At 38.6% G+C, this 13,970-nt stretch overlaps 1 protein-coding gene across 1 annotated transcript in view; it reads right to left on the minus strand.

Moving 5' to 3' along the window:
* The window catches only part of CCBE1 (collagen and calcium binding EGF domains 1), a 380,199-nt gene that overhangs the window by 129,785 nt on the left and 236,444 nt on the right, over positions 1-13,970 (minus strand). The gene's annotated exons all lie outside the window — the stretch shown is intronic.

Below are 13,970 nucleotides of genomic sequence, written 5' to 3' on the forward strand. Positions count from 1 at the left end.
CCCATTTGCATATATTTCTGCCATCATTTTTTCTCTCCCAGAAAGGATACCATAGTCTCCAACTTTCCAGAGAGTATAGTTCTTTATAGAATAGCAATTATGGAATTCATTGCATGTACCACATTCATTAAACTTGTCACATTCCTGGTCTTTGGCCTGGGAGTTGTTGCAGGTCTCATTGGGAATGCCATGCATGTGAGCGTATTTCCACACGGGGAGATCCATGCCACCCTCACAGGACCCAGCATTGCCACAGTCAATCACGTGTTGCACAGACAGGAGCGTAGAGGACCAGGCTCCCTTCCTCTTGATATTGATACGATCTGCCAGGGCGCTGGTGGTGCCGTGGGCCCAGCAGGAGCCGCAGTACTGGGGGATGTGCTGGTTCCGGGTGATGCTGGCATAGTTGACCCCGTTGATGTTGCGCCAGTCTCAGGCTTTGGGCAGACTAGAGCATGCCATGTATTCATGGGGTCTGGGATAGGTCCTGTGCTCCCGGGACTGGAACCCCTCCAGCGGCCGATAGCAGCTCTGGCCCTTCTCCAGCAATCCCAGAGAACCAGGAGAAGCAGCTGCAGCTGCAGTGTCAGCAGTCCCCAGGCGGAGCCATCTCACGCTTCCTCCCGGCTCTTGGTTCTCTCTTTCCCAAAAGTTTTAAAGAGGCCATTCTTAATGAATATGGACTTGGTGATCCATATAGACATTGCAGCACAATGCTAGAAATTGTATAATATATCATTACAGGTTGCAAAAAGATATCATTTCTTGAATGTGCCTAGAAAGGTATGATCAGGGAGGTAGCTGGGTGGTTCAGTGGGGTGAGAGCCAGACCTAGAGATGGGAGGTCCTGGGTTCAAATGTGACCTCAGACACTTTCTAGCAGTGTGACCCTGGGAAAGTCATTTGATCCCCATTGTCTATCCCTTACCACTCTTCTGCATTGATTCCAAGATGGAAGGTAAAAGTAAAACAAAAACAAAGTAAGGTATGATCAAGGGACTGGACAAACACCAAATACAAATGGATGACAAATTTCAATGAGGCAAATACAAATGCCAAAATATTCTTGATAATTAAAGGAATAAATCATATTAAATGTGCCCAAGTTCCATCATGCAGAAAAGCTATTGCTCACAATCACTTGTACATATCACTGGCCCATAAAAATTTTAAAATACTAGTTTCAGTTTTCCCCATTTGAGGATGTGTCCAAGGCTGCTTTATTAATCCCTTTACTTTTCTCCTGGCCCTGACTCTTAGGACTTCTTTCTCTTGCCCTTGTACAAGAATTTTTACCTATCTCCATCCTCAATTCCCTTTAAAGTGTTGCCTTTCCTCATTAGAATGTGAGGTCCTTAAACTGTCTTTCTTTTTGTTTTTATTGGCATTCCCAGGACTTGGCACAGTGCCTGGCATTTGGTGAATAGTTAATAAATACTTATTCTATTTATCTACCTATATATCTGATGGATATTGTTGCACCAAAAACTCATAGATTATGAATGAAGAGCTCTAAAAAATAAATGCCCAGCAGAAGAAACCAAAGCCATGGAGGAACAGAATAAAGTACCTATTATTCCTATCAATCTATCTGCTCCTGGAAATATCACAAAGAAATTTTCTATGAGCCTATGAAAGATGAATTTGTAGCATAATATTTTATTCAATTGCAAAAATCAGACTTTTTTCTATCTGCACAATTTTGTTGTTGCTGCTTAGTTATTTTTAGTCATGTTTGACTCTTCATGACCCTGTTTGGGGTCTTTTGGGCAAAGATACTGAAGTGGTTTGTCATTTCCTTCTCCAGCTCATTTTATAGCTGAGGAAATTGAGGTAAACAGGGTTAAGTGGATTGTCCAAGAGCACATAGCTAATAAGTTTCTGAAGCCAAATTTGAACTCAGGAAAGTAAGTCTACTCCTGACTCCAGGCCTGGCACTCTATACACTGTACCACCTGCATAATAGCTTACCAAATAGTAAACATAAAAGAACAATATTAAGATAATAGTCATATCTTAGGAACATTTCTCTATTAATGCCATCATGACAAAAATAATAATAATCCTTTCAAAGCCCAACCCATAATCCATATGATTAGGAAAGGGGAAAAGAGGGGTGGAGATAACAACAAAGTAGGAGATTGCAGGCCAATCTGATGCACAATTGTATTTGTGAGACTTTTGCAGCAGCTGTGAAGGCCTAGCAAAAACCTTTAAACAAATTTTTTTTTTTCACAGAAAGAAAACATTTTATTTTTCACTTGTTTATATGGGTATAGGATTTGGTGTTTTGCTTTTTAAAAGACTATTACAAAAATGAATAATATGGAAATAGGTATTGAGTGATAATATATATTTATATATATAACCCAGTGAAACTGCTTGTTGGGCTCTGGGAAGGGAGAGGGGAAAAGAGGAGGGAAAGTACATGAATCATGTAACCATGGAAAATACTTAAATTTAAAAATACTAAAAAAAGTAAAATAAAAAAAAAATTCAAACCTTTACTTTCTATCTTGGAATCAATACTAAGTTCCAAGGCAGAAGAGCAGTAAAGCTTAACAATTGGGGTCAAGTGACTTTCCCAGGGGCACACAGCTGGAAAATATCTGAGGTCATATTTGAACTCAGGACCTCCCATCTCTAGGCCTGGCTCTTAATCAACTGAGCCACCCAGCTGCCTCAGGGCTAGAATCTTAATAGATATTTTATTGACTACCTGATTATGCTACTCAGAACCATCATAATGATCAGTTTGACCCAGACAATAGTGGAATGGCACCACATGAAAACATGATAATTGTTCCCCTTTTCTCAAAAGTGTAGACACTATACCACATTTCTGTCTGTTCTCTTCTCAAAGAGGCCCATAATGGAGCAAGGGAGGGAAGGAAGAAAGGTCCTAGAAAACTCTATTTCAGAACTAAAAATTAATGACCCTTAATGCAATGTCATGTCCTGTTCTCCCTTCCCACTCTACTCCCCACAAGTGAATGACTCTAAAAGAGTGAGCAAAGCATGGAAAATTCAGTCCCATGAGTTTTTTTTTTCCAAGTAGAAGTATTAATGGACTTCCCCAGAGGCAGTGAGGACCACTGGCACATTGGATGAACCCTCTGTGGTGAACTTATAGAAGGATGGCAATCATAGTTACATAGAATAAGCAGGTATGGTTGGTCTTTGAAGGGAATACCTACTTCAGTGAGATTATAGATCTAATTACTTTTTAAACATATAACTGCTTAAGGAAAGCTAAAACATCATTAACCTTTTTCATTTAAACCCATTTCCGATTATTTGTTCCTTCCCTGGGCCTTAGTTTTCTTCTCCATAAGTTGAGAGAATTTGACTACATGAACTCAGTGGTCCTTTCCACTTCTAAATCTATGATCCTGTGGCAAAAGCTAATACTTCTCTGAGTAACCAACATTCTCTTTCCGACCACAAAAGAACACTCCTTCACCAAAATCATGGTTTTTACAAGAACTATGGGAGTTGCTGAATTACATACATACAGAACCATGTCTTCAAATTTCCGAACTACAAATCCACAAGAAACCAGGGCAGAGAGGCAACTTCGGTGTGATAAACCATCAACCAGGACTTAAGTAACAAAGACTTCAATTTATGCAAACTGAATCCTTGGCAACCCAAAAGGAAAAACTGGTCCAAACTGTATTTGAATCCTCGATGGGTCAGTAGTTTTTGTTTGCCCAGCAGAGCCTGTATCTTCCCCCCAACTCTTGAGTCGGAGATCAGATTCACCACCCCATCCAGTCATCCAGTGTTTGCTCAGGATGGTAGTCTGTCTTTTTAGAAGGAAAGAAGCTCTCTGTCTGAGTGGAACTTCCTTATCTAGTTAGGATGTTTAGAAAAGGAAACCTTTTGTTTGTTTGAGAGGTACTTAAAGGTCAGCTCTAGTCTCCCAACCTTTCCAGCTGTACCTAGTGGGAGGTAAAAGCTAGTCATCTGTGTATCCAGGGCTCAGAGAGTTTCTCTTGGTGCCTTTATGCTTCTGTCTGTAGTGTTTTGAGACACAGAAAATGAAAACTTTCTCCTCTTCCTCCCACTGATACAGACTCCAATTCTATACTGAAGTGTTGTTTTTTTTTAACTCAGTTACATTGTGAAGGTAAGTTTTGCTGACTCCAAACTCATCACAATACATTGTTATTCAGTCTTTGCTGATAAAATATATACATAGGTAATTCTAAAACAAAGTATATTGTTCACATATGGCACTATGAGACTACTTGAGGGCAAAATAACTTCCAACAGTGTGTGGAGTGGGAAGAACTCTCAGAGAAAGTGACATCTGAACTAGATCTCGAAGGCTAAGGAGAAAATCTAAAAGTAGAGATAAGTGGTAGGAAGAAATTCCAGGCATAAGGAATAACAGGAATGATAAGAAGGCAGGAAGATGAGAAATCATGAGCCCCATTTATAGAAGGTGACTAACCCACTTTGGCCAGGGCATAAAAGTAGGAGAGGAATGACAAATAATGTTACAAAAGTAGTACTGCCCCAACACTGTAGAAGGCCTTGAATGCTAGGAACAAAACCTCTCCCCAGAATCTCTCTCAAAGAATATTCAATTTTGCATATGGATTTTTATTTGTTAATGCACTCATATGACATACATTTTCAGCCAAAAAGCAAACAACCTCCCTCCCCCAAAACCCAAATTCTTTTCCTGATCTACCTGATATAATTTTGGTTTGATTCTTATTACCAGGAATGGCAAAAAAAAATTGATGATCAAAATTGATTTATGAAATACAAAATTAAACATATGATGTATTATATATAATATTTTAAAAAATAAAAATTGATTTGTAAAAAAAAATTGTGGGGCAGCTAGGAGATTCTGTGGATTGAGAGCCATGCTCAGAGAAGTCCTATGTTCAAATGTGGTCTCAGATACTTCCTAGCTTTGCAATCCTGGGCAAGTCACTTAACTCCCAGGGCCTAGCCCTTACCCCAATTCTGCCTTGGAGCCAATACACAATATTGGTTCTAAGACAGAAGTCAAAGGTTTTGTTTTTTTTTTGTTTTTTTTAAACACTCTGGGATCCTTTGGAAAATCTAGCATCTGCTTTGGTTTGGGGCAAAAGCACCAAGAAAATTGTTGAGAGGATGAGTTAAAAAAAAAAAAGACTTAGGCAAATAGAAAATAGTGAGTTCCTTAAAATTCCACTATGTCTCTTAGTTCTGAAACCAGTTTCTGCTAAAAAAAAATTGCTTTGTTAATCACTATTCCTGGAGTACTGGACCTTACAGTGTGGGAGATTTGTTGGTTTTGTTTTTGTTTTGGGGGACAGAGTAGTTTATCTGTAGTAGTTCTATGCCGAAACCTGGGATTTCAACCATTTGCTTGACTATTATCCAAAGTAATTTTGCTTATATTAGGCCATTGCTGTTTTCTTGAACAGAGCAGCAGTGAGTGAAATCCATCACTTTGGCTTTTTCAGCTATCCCAGAGACTCTCCCCCCACCACTTCCCCCACCAGATCAGTTTGGGCAATTCCTATCTACTTCCCTAAACAAAGTTTGCAGCCCTTCCTCAGGCTCAACTGGATACCCCACCTGAGCCAAGCTGAAATGTCCCCCCCCCCTCTCGGCAGGCATTCAGAGCTCAGGCAAATGAGCTGCACATCAGAAGGTGATTTGGAGCAATCAGACACATCCCTCTCAAGAATGTGTTGGTGGCTCAGCTGCTAGGGGAAAACCTCTTCCTTCAAACCCAGGAAATCTCAGGACATTTTTAAAAAAAGAGGAACCTTACAGACCAGAGAAATGATGCTTCTTCAGCAGCACAGTCCAAAAAAAATGAAGAGAAAAGAGGTACTTTAAGAAAAGATCACACCAGATTCCTTAAAAAATGTGTGATTTCCTATGCATGTCAGAAAGGAAACACTGCAGGCAAAGGGGCCCAGAGAAGGGAAGCAACTTGCTGATTTCATAACGTGCCATGTTCCATGTAGGAATATTACTCTACTTTGTTCTCCGCCAGTAGATGATGCACTGCATTTTTTAAAAAAACCTCTTACCTTCCATCTTAGAATCAACACTGTATATTAGTTCCAAGGCAGAAGAGGGACAAGAGCTAGGCAATGGGAGTTAAGTGACCATCCCACTAGAAGACAGCTAGAAAGTGTCTGAGGTCACATTTGAACCCAGGGCTTCCCATCTCTAGATCTGTCTTTCAATCTGTTCAACCACCTAGCTGACCACCGATTATGCATTTTAAAATCATTTCTGTAAGTGGTTGAGGTAAAATTGCTAACAATTGAGCCTCGCCAGCAAGATGTTGGGTTTCTTAAATAAATGAGTGAGTAAGACCCATATCACTGCCTGTATTAAAGCAGAAGTAACCTCAAAATCTGTTTTGTACAATATATTCATGCTTCAGATAAGGATTGAATTAGAGGTCCTTTACAACTCCAGAATTTGGAATTCTATGGCATCTTAGTAACTTGGAGCAAGGAGAAAACAAATAGAAATATAAATGATTGTTTACGGAGCTACAAACTCAAATTTGTTTTTAGAATGTACCTTAACAAGTGACTATCATACAATCCCTTTTCACTTCCATGTCTCCTCAATTCTTTTTCTTCTGTTTTTTTTCCTTCTTTTTCTAGATTTTGAAGCAATTGGGCCATTATAGGCTAGGGAAAGGAATGGGAAGAGAGGAGAATGAGATTTTGGCATTGAGGAAGAAGGAAAGGATCAACTAACACATATTTCCTGAGTGCTCAGAAAGGGCAATGTAATGCTTTATGGTGAGACATACAAAGAGAATCTAAACAGATGGCCGCTGTCTTTAAGGAGCTGATCGTTTGTTGGGGGAACAAGAATGACACTAGATAATCAGTAATACTAGACAGAGCCAGTGTCCATTTGATGTCATAGACAATACATGTTCTAGTATTTCTTAGAGATGGGTCATTGCCAAGCAAGATGAAGGTCAGAGAATAGATTAATATAGTTGCTGCTGAACATACATGTATGTAAGTTCATAGTTGGAGAAAAAGCTTGAAAGGTTTGTTAAGATCAGATGGTGGGGGGATTTGAATGAGAACTATGGAGCTCAGATTATATTATTATTGCTATCTATCTGTACACAAGTGTGTTTTTCCTTATCTAAATCATGAAATAAGATAAAATAAAATAAGGTTCCATAGTCTAGGTGCTAGTTCTAGACTATCACTGTCCAAGCTGTACTCTCCTGACTCTCCCAGACTTTCTCTACAATAGCCTGGAAATCTCTTAACCCAGGAAGCTGGAGCTAATTGTGGACTATCTACACTGGAAGTCCTATTCACCCTTCCTCCACTCTCCCTCTTATTGACCAGTTCCTCCCAGGACCTCCATTTTTAGGAGGAGGCTTAGGCCAGCCTTGTTTTCAGTCCTCTGCAGACTGCCTTCTTGACCCTCTGGTACCTTCTCTATAGTCCAACCACTTAACACAGTTATTGGTACATAGAAAGCAATTAATAAGTGCTTGTTGTTTTAAGGGTGGTTGTGGGGATGGAGGAGGGAAGGAGGCAGGGCAGACTAGTCAGATACCAATTTTAAGGATGAGTACTATTTGATTTTTTACATTAAACAGAGAGATGCTGTGGCATAGTGTAATGACCACTGACCTGTGAATCAACAAAGAGGTTTTAGTCTTGCTTCTGATACTTTTAACTGTGTGACCTTGGACAAGTCCCTCTGGGTTTCAGTGTCCTAATCTTTATAATAATGGAAGTAAACTAGATAATCTCTAAGGTTCCCTTCTAAGTTTGGATTTGAAGTTAGAGAAACTGAATTTGAGTCCTGTATTTGCCACATGATATGTCTGTAACCTTAGGCCATTCACTTAATTTCTCTGGACCTCAGTTTGCTCACCTATAAAATGATGGAGTTGAACCGGGCAGCAAATTGGTGCAGTGGGTATAGTGCGTGCTGAGCCTGGAGTCAGGAAGACTTCAGTATCTTTGCCAAGACAATTTTAAATGGGGTCACAAAGAGTCAGACATGACTGAAACAACTCAACAACAATGTGCCAGGTACTATGCTAAACACTTTAGAGATATTACCTTATTTTATTCCTAGAAAGTCAGAAGGCTATCTGCTTTGAAGACCTTAAAGGGTAGGGATATAATGGTTTATATGAAGAAATTTTATGAAAGGGCCCCAGAAAAAATTATGTGACACTTAATGATATGCCTACACATAACTGGGTCTAACATAGGTGAGTAAGAGGGAGGAGGATGTACCTACCTGGTGCTAGCTACCCTGGGTAAAATCCCTAATCATCCAAGTTCTCATTATTAAATCAATATGGAGCTAACATTTTTTTTTAATGTGGATCACTTCAGAGAATGGGGAAAAAAGCACAGCTGCTTCCAATTTCTTCTCCTATTTCAAAATACATTTTCCTCTCATCTGAGTGTGATGAAAATATACTAATACTCAAAGGATCCATGATTTCATCAATGTGGAGAAAGTTCCTCTGCTCAGATTAAGTAGCCTACAAATGTAGGAGACACATCGTTGGGAGCTGCATAAGTCATATCTCTAGAATGTGGCTAGTGTCAGAGGGAAGGATTTGAACTAAAGGATTTTGGACTTCAGGCAGCAAGGTGGCAAAGTAGATAGAGTGCAGGGCCTGAAGTCAAGAAGACTCATCTTCCTGAGTTCAAGTCACACTTATTCTTGGAGTGACCCTGGATAAGTCACTTAATGCTTTTTTGTTTGCCTCAGTTTCTTCATCTGGAAAATGAGCTCGAGAAGGACATGACAAACTCCTCTAGAATCTTTTACCAAGAAAACCCCAAATGGGGTCACAAACAGTCAGACCAGACTGAACAGCTACCAGAAGTCATTACTGGAAAGTTCTCCCAAAGCACCCTCTCTAACAAGAATCTTATTTTAGTATAACACACACAAAAAAGGTCTTTTATTCGTATATCCTTGGTGCAAGTTGCAATAGATGGTCTTTTCTTAAGTCATTAGAATTCTTAAAAACCCTTAGAACAGACCTGAACAAGGTGAGTCATCTCCCATCAAGGAGAGGCTTTCAAAGGTTTCTTCTATAAATTGCTCATTCATTCATTTACTCAATAAAGATTAAGCACCTTCTGTGAAAATTTAGATCAGACACATTTCCTGCAAAAAGCTTATATTACTCCTACATTCCTTCTCCCCAGGAAAACACAGGAGAAAATTGAGTAATGTAGTATCATTTCTGACAAAGTAGAGGGCACAACATCTCTAGGTTGGATGTTTGTTACCCTTTGCTCTGATTAACCGTGTCCAAAATCTAATGTGATGGAAAACCTTCTATAACCCTCCTAAGAATACAAAACCAGCAATGTACCAGTTCAGAATAAATGGTCATTCTAGATTCCAGTGTGCTACTTATGAAGGATCTTGAGCTCCAAAAGCCAGTGAAGGAAACTTTCCTGAGTTTATTTGCCTCTCCCCCAATGTATTTTTTAGAGTTGGGCAGAATGTAACAGATATGAAATGGGGGCAGCTGGGTGGCTCAGTGAATTGAGAGCCAGGCCTAGAGATGGGAGGTTCTAGGTTCAAATTTGGCCTCAGACACTTCCCAGCTGTGTGACCCTAGGCAAGTCACTTGACCCCCCATTGCCTAGCCCTTACCACTCTTCTGCCTTGGAGCCAATACACAGTATTGACTCCAAGACGGAAGGTAAGGGTTTAAAAAAAAAACAGATATGAAATATTCCATGCATCCAATATTCCACACAGCATTATTAGTTTGATTTAACGATTCTACCTTGTAGCAAATGATCTCTCATGAAATGGGAGTAATCTCTAAATGTTTATTGTCTAAAGGTAAGACACCCCACCAAAACTTTTAAAATCTATATTAAATAACATATGATTGAATGAGGGCCCCAGGAGTACCCCACTGGAGTTAAACTCCTGCCACTTTAACATTGCATAGTTAACAACTAATTTTGAGTATGACCATCCAATCTGTACTGAATAATCATTTATTATTAATATTACCATAATATATATTATGTAACATATGTTAATCTATTATAATCTATTATTTCATTATTCACCTTCTCCACAAGACTAGTAGGAAATACTTTCAAAAAGGCTAATTTTATTTTTTCAACTCTTATTTTTTGTATTAGTAATAACTAAGAGAGAAATCATTTGAACCCAGGTCCTTCAGACTCTAGGCCTGGTCCTCTATCCACTGTACTACATAGCTGCCTCATCAAAAGCTAATTTTAAATCTCAGTAAATTCTATCCATAGCATTCCCCTCATCTATTTAACAAATTTAACTATTTAACAAATTTAACAAAAATTTAGTTTAATTTAACAAAATTTAATTTAACAATTTAACAAAAAAAAAAGAAATGAGTTAATCTAGCAGGATATGTTCTTTATGAAGTCATTCTCACTTTTCGTAAATACCACTTCCTTTTCTAAAAGTTCATCAAACATCTCTTTCTAGACTTTCCCAAGGAATCAAAGGTAAATTTGCTAGCTTTTAGTTTGCTTTATTTTGCTGTGAATATGTTTTCAGCATGATATAATGCCTTCATTTGGTTGTAAATAAGCTGTATTCAAAGTGCAAGATCTTGGTTTAAAGAGTCATTAAAGATGGCACCTATACCCCAAAGTTTATGATCCTACCTAAGAAAGCTGTCAAATCTATCTGAGTAGTTTTTTCTAGTAACAGAAGGAAAGCTGAAGCAAATAAGCTTCAAATTCATGAAAGTGATCTTTAAAACTGAGTAGTAAATTTCAAGCTGCAGTTTAATCTTCAAAGAAATGCTTATTGCTCATTGCCAAAATCCACAAGCAGATTGATGTTTTCTCTTCTTAATTTCCATTCCCAAATATCTCTAATGAACCCATTATTCCTCAGGACATCTCTGTTCTAGTAAACAGATTTATAGTGAGCTTTCAATATATATTATCACAAATTTTCTATGAACAAACTGCTAAATAATTTAAGTATTTCAGTGTCAGAAAGGTACTGAAACTTCTGTCCATTAACAACAACAAAAAAATGTTTCTCATACATCTTTTCCTCTTATCTATGTAAGAAAGATATATGGCCAGCTCTCTGATGCAAAGCATACTATTGGGTGTACCATTAAAGACAAAACTTTCAAAAAGGTGAATTTAAGAAAGGCATGCAACATCTGCCCTCAATCATAAGTGCTGCTAGCAAAGCATGCTTCACAGGATGTTTGACTCTGTCTGGCTGTTGGAAGAACTTTCTGATAAAGGCGATGACCAAGAGAGAAGGACAAAAAGCAGGTGGTGTGTGGAAGGTGAGCTCTGATGTGACATCCATGAAAGTGAGGCAGGATAGAGTAATGGACAGAAGCCTCAAGTAGAAATCTGAGAAAGAACTGGCCTCTAGTTCTGGCTTTGGGTAAAGTCTTGATCTTGGGGAGATTGCTTCACACATCTGAGACTTTGTTTTTTCCTCTGAAAGGTAGAAGGAATGGATGACCTGTATTACCTCTATCAGTCCTTTTGCTTTAACATTCTATGGTTCTCTAGCAACTCTGGAGCTCCAGGATTGGACAGTTTTTGGTGTGATGACTAATTTTGTCATGAATAGTAGAGATCAGGAATTGTGAAGAAAGTAGTTTGGCTCACAAGGAACATAGTTATTTTACAGCCAATGTCTACTGCTTCCCATGAGGCCAGAGAGTCTGCCTTTGTCTTCCTAGCAGCTAGAATGAGAATATGGCCATATATCTATTGAAAAATAGATATAAAAAGGTGTCATCTAGAGTACTGTCATAGCAATGCATAGATGGGAAGAGCTCTCAGAGGCCATCTAGTCTAATCTATACCTGAGCAAGCATCATGATAAGTAATCAGCCCTGACAAGTGTTCATTCAGTCTTTACTTGGGGTTATTCCCAAGGGAAGCAAAGGAAAAGCTACTGCCGTCTGAGATAGGCCATTCCACTTTGGAGAGGGCTCATTGTTAGGAAGCTTTTTCCTACATGATGAAAAAATCTACCTCTCTGCAACTTCTACCAATAATGATGAATTATATCTTCTGAGGCCAGTAATGAGTCTAATGCTTTTTTCCATGTGACAACATGAAAATGAAAGGAGTTTTCATGTCCTCCTCCAAAAATTCTTCTCTTTTACAGGATAAATAAACCTGTTTCCTTCACTTGATTCTCATATGACATGATTTTGAGACCCTTCGCCATTCCAGTCACCCTTCTCTGGTCAAGGCTACCGCCATCTTTCTGGTCACCAGGTTCATGACCACAGTATCATCAATGATAATGGTATCAATGCTTTATTGGGCCCTGAGTAATGCTAACATGATCCTTGCCCTCTAGGAGCTGACAATTTAACTAGGGGAACTGTATCAGATCTATGTAAAAATAAACAAAAATTTTCATTCCAAGTTCAAATTGGAGATGAATTCTGATTAATTACCACATGTATTGTCTTGATAAGTCACCAAGAAAAAATAAAATCCTGGAGAATGAAAACATTTACAAAGAGTTCTGGAGCAACATTTCAGTTGGCTTCCCATGAGCCAAAGGCATTGTTCCAGTTCCATTCTTTGGTCTGAATGATGATGGGGGTAAGGAAAAGTTGCATACCACAATCTTAGTGTGAGTCAATAGTAAGTATGGCAAGGCATCCAAAGAAGAGAACACATCCTTGGGATGCACTGAAAGGTACCAGGGAGATGAATTTTTCTGTAGTATGAGGAATATAGGTCTTGTTTTATAACAAGTCAAACATAGAAATATTTATTATATGATAATATATGTACAACCTATAGCATATTGCCTGCCCCCCTGGGAGGGGGGGGAGTGGGTGGGAGAGAAATTTTTTTAATTCATTACTTTCTTGTTGAATAGGAGGGTTTTGAAAAAGAAAGAGGGTTAATGATAATCATATTTAAAAAAAAGAAAAGAACATTGATGAATCATTTTAAAAATATTTTTAAAAAAGTAAAAGAAAAGAATGGGATCCAATCAAGCAAAGTTATATAGGAAGTAACATGTTAAATTTGACATATATATATATGTTTTAAAAGCTGTTTATAATGGAGACTTGCAATATCATCTGTGATCCTCTTTTTTCTATTCTTTGAATGTGTTTTGTGTTTGTTAACGCTTATCAAGTCATAGAATAAAAGAGAAAAACATTTTAAAAGATTATATCAGATGGGCAACTAGGTGGCTCAGTAAACAGAGAGCCAGGCCTGGAGATGAGAGGTCCTGGGTTCAAGTCTAGCCTCAGGTACTTTTTAGCCTGGTGACCCTAAGCAAGTCACTTAACCCTAATTACCTAGCTCCTGTTGTTCTTTTGCCTTGGAACCAATTCTTATTATCAATTATAAGACAGAAGGTAAGGGCTTAAAATATATATATGTACATATATATATAAAATATCTGGGAGGCAATTGGGTAGCACTGTAGATAGTGCACCAGGCCTTGAGTTGGGTGTACCCAAGTTCAAATACGGCGTCCAACACCTCCTAGCTGTGTGACCCTAGGCAAGTCACCTAACCCCAATTGCCTAATCCATGCCACTCTTCTGCCTAAGATTTGATACTTCTAAGGCAAAAAGTAAGGTGTTGTTTGTTTGTTTTAAAAATAGCACTACATCTGGAGCACTGCCTTTAGCTCTGGGTGCCACATTTTAGAACAGACATTAGGAAAGCTGGAGAGCACAAAGTGGAGGGTGACCAGGAGAGTGAAGGGCATTTAAGGACTGGATGAAGGAACCAGAGATGATGATCTTGAGAAGAAAACCATGAATAGGGCCATGAGAAGTGTCTTCAAGTATCTGAAGGGTAATCTTATGGAAAAAAGGTTAGACTTGGTCCCCAAAAGCCAGAATGAGGAGCAATGAATGAATGATCTAAAGAGACAAATATAGGTTTGATGTAAGAAATTACTTCCTAATGATTAGTTGGGAGGGACCTCAATGA

This window comes from Monodelphis domestica, chromosome 3 (genome assembly GCF_027887165.1).
Source record: "Monodelphis domestica isolate mMonDom1 chromosome 3, mMonDom1.pri, whole genome shotgun sequence".
Classification (NCBI taxonomy): Eukaryota; Metazoa; Chordata; class Mammalia; order Didelphimorphia; family Didelphidae; genus Monodelphis; species Monodelphis domestica.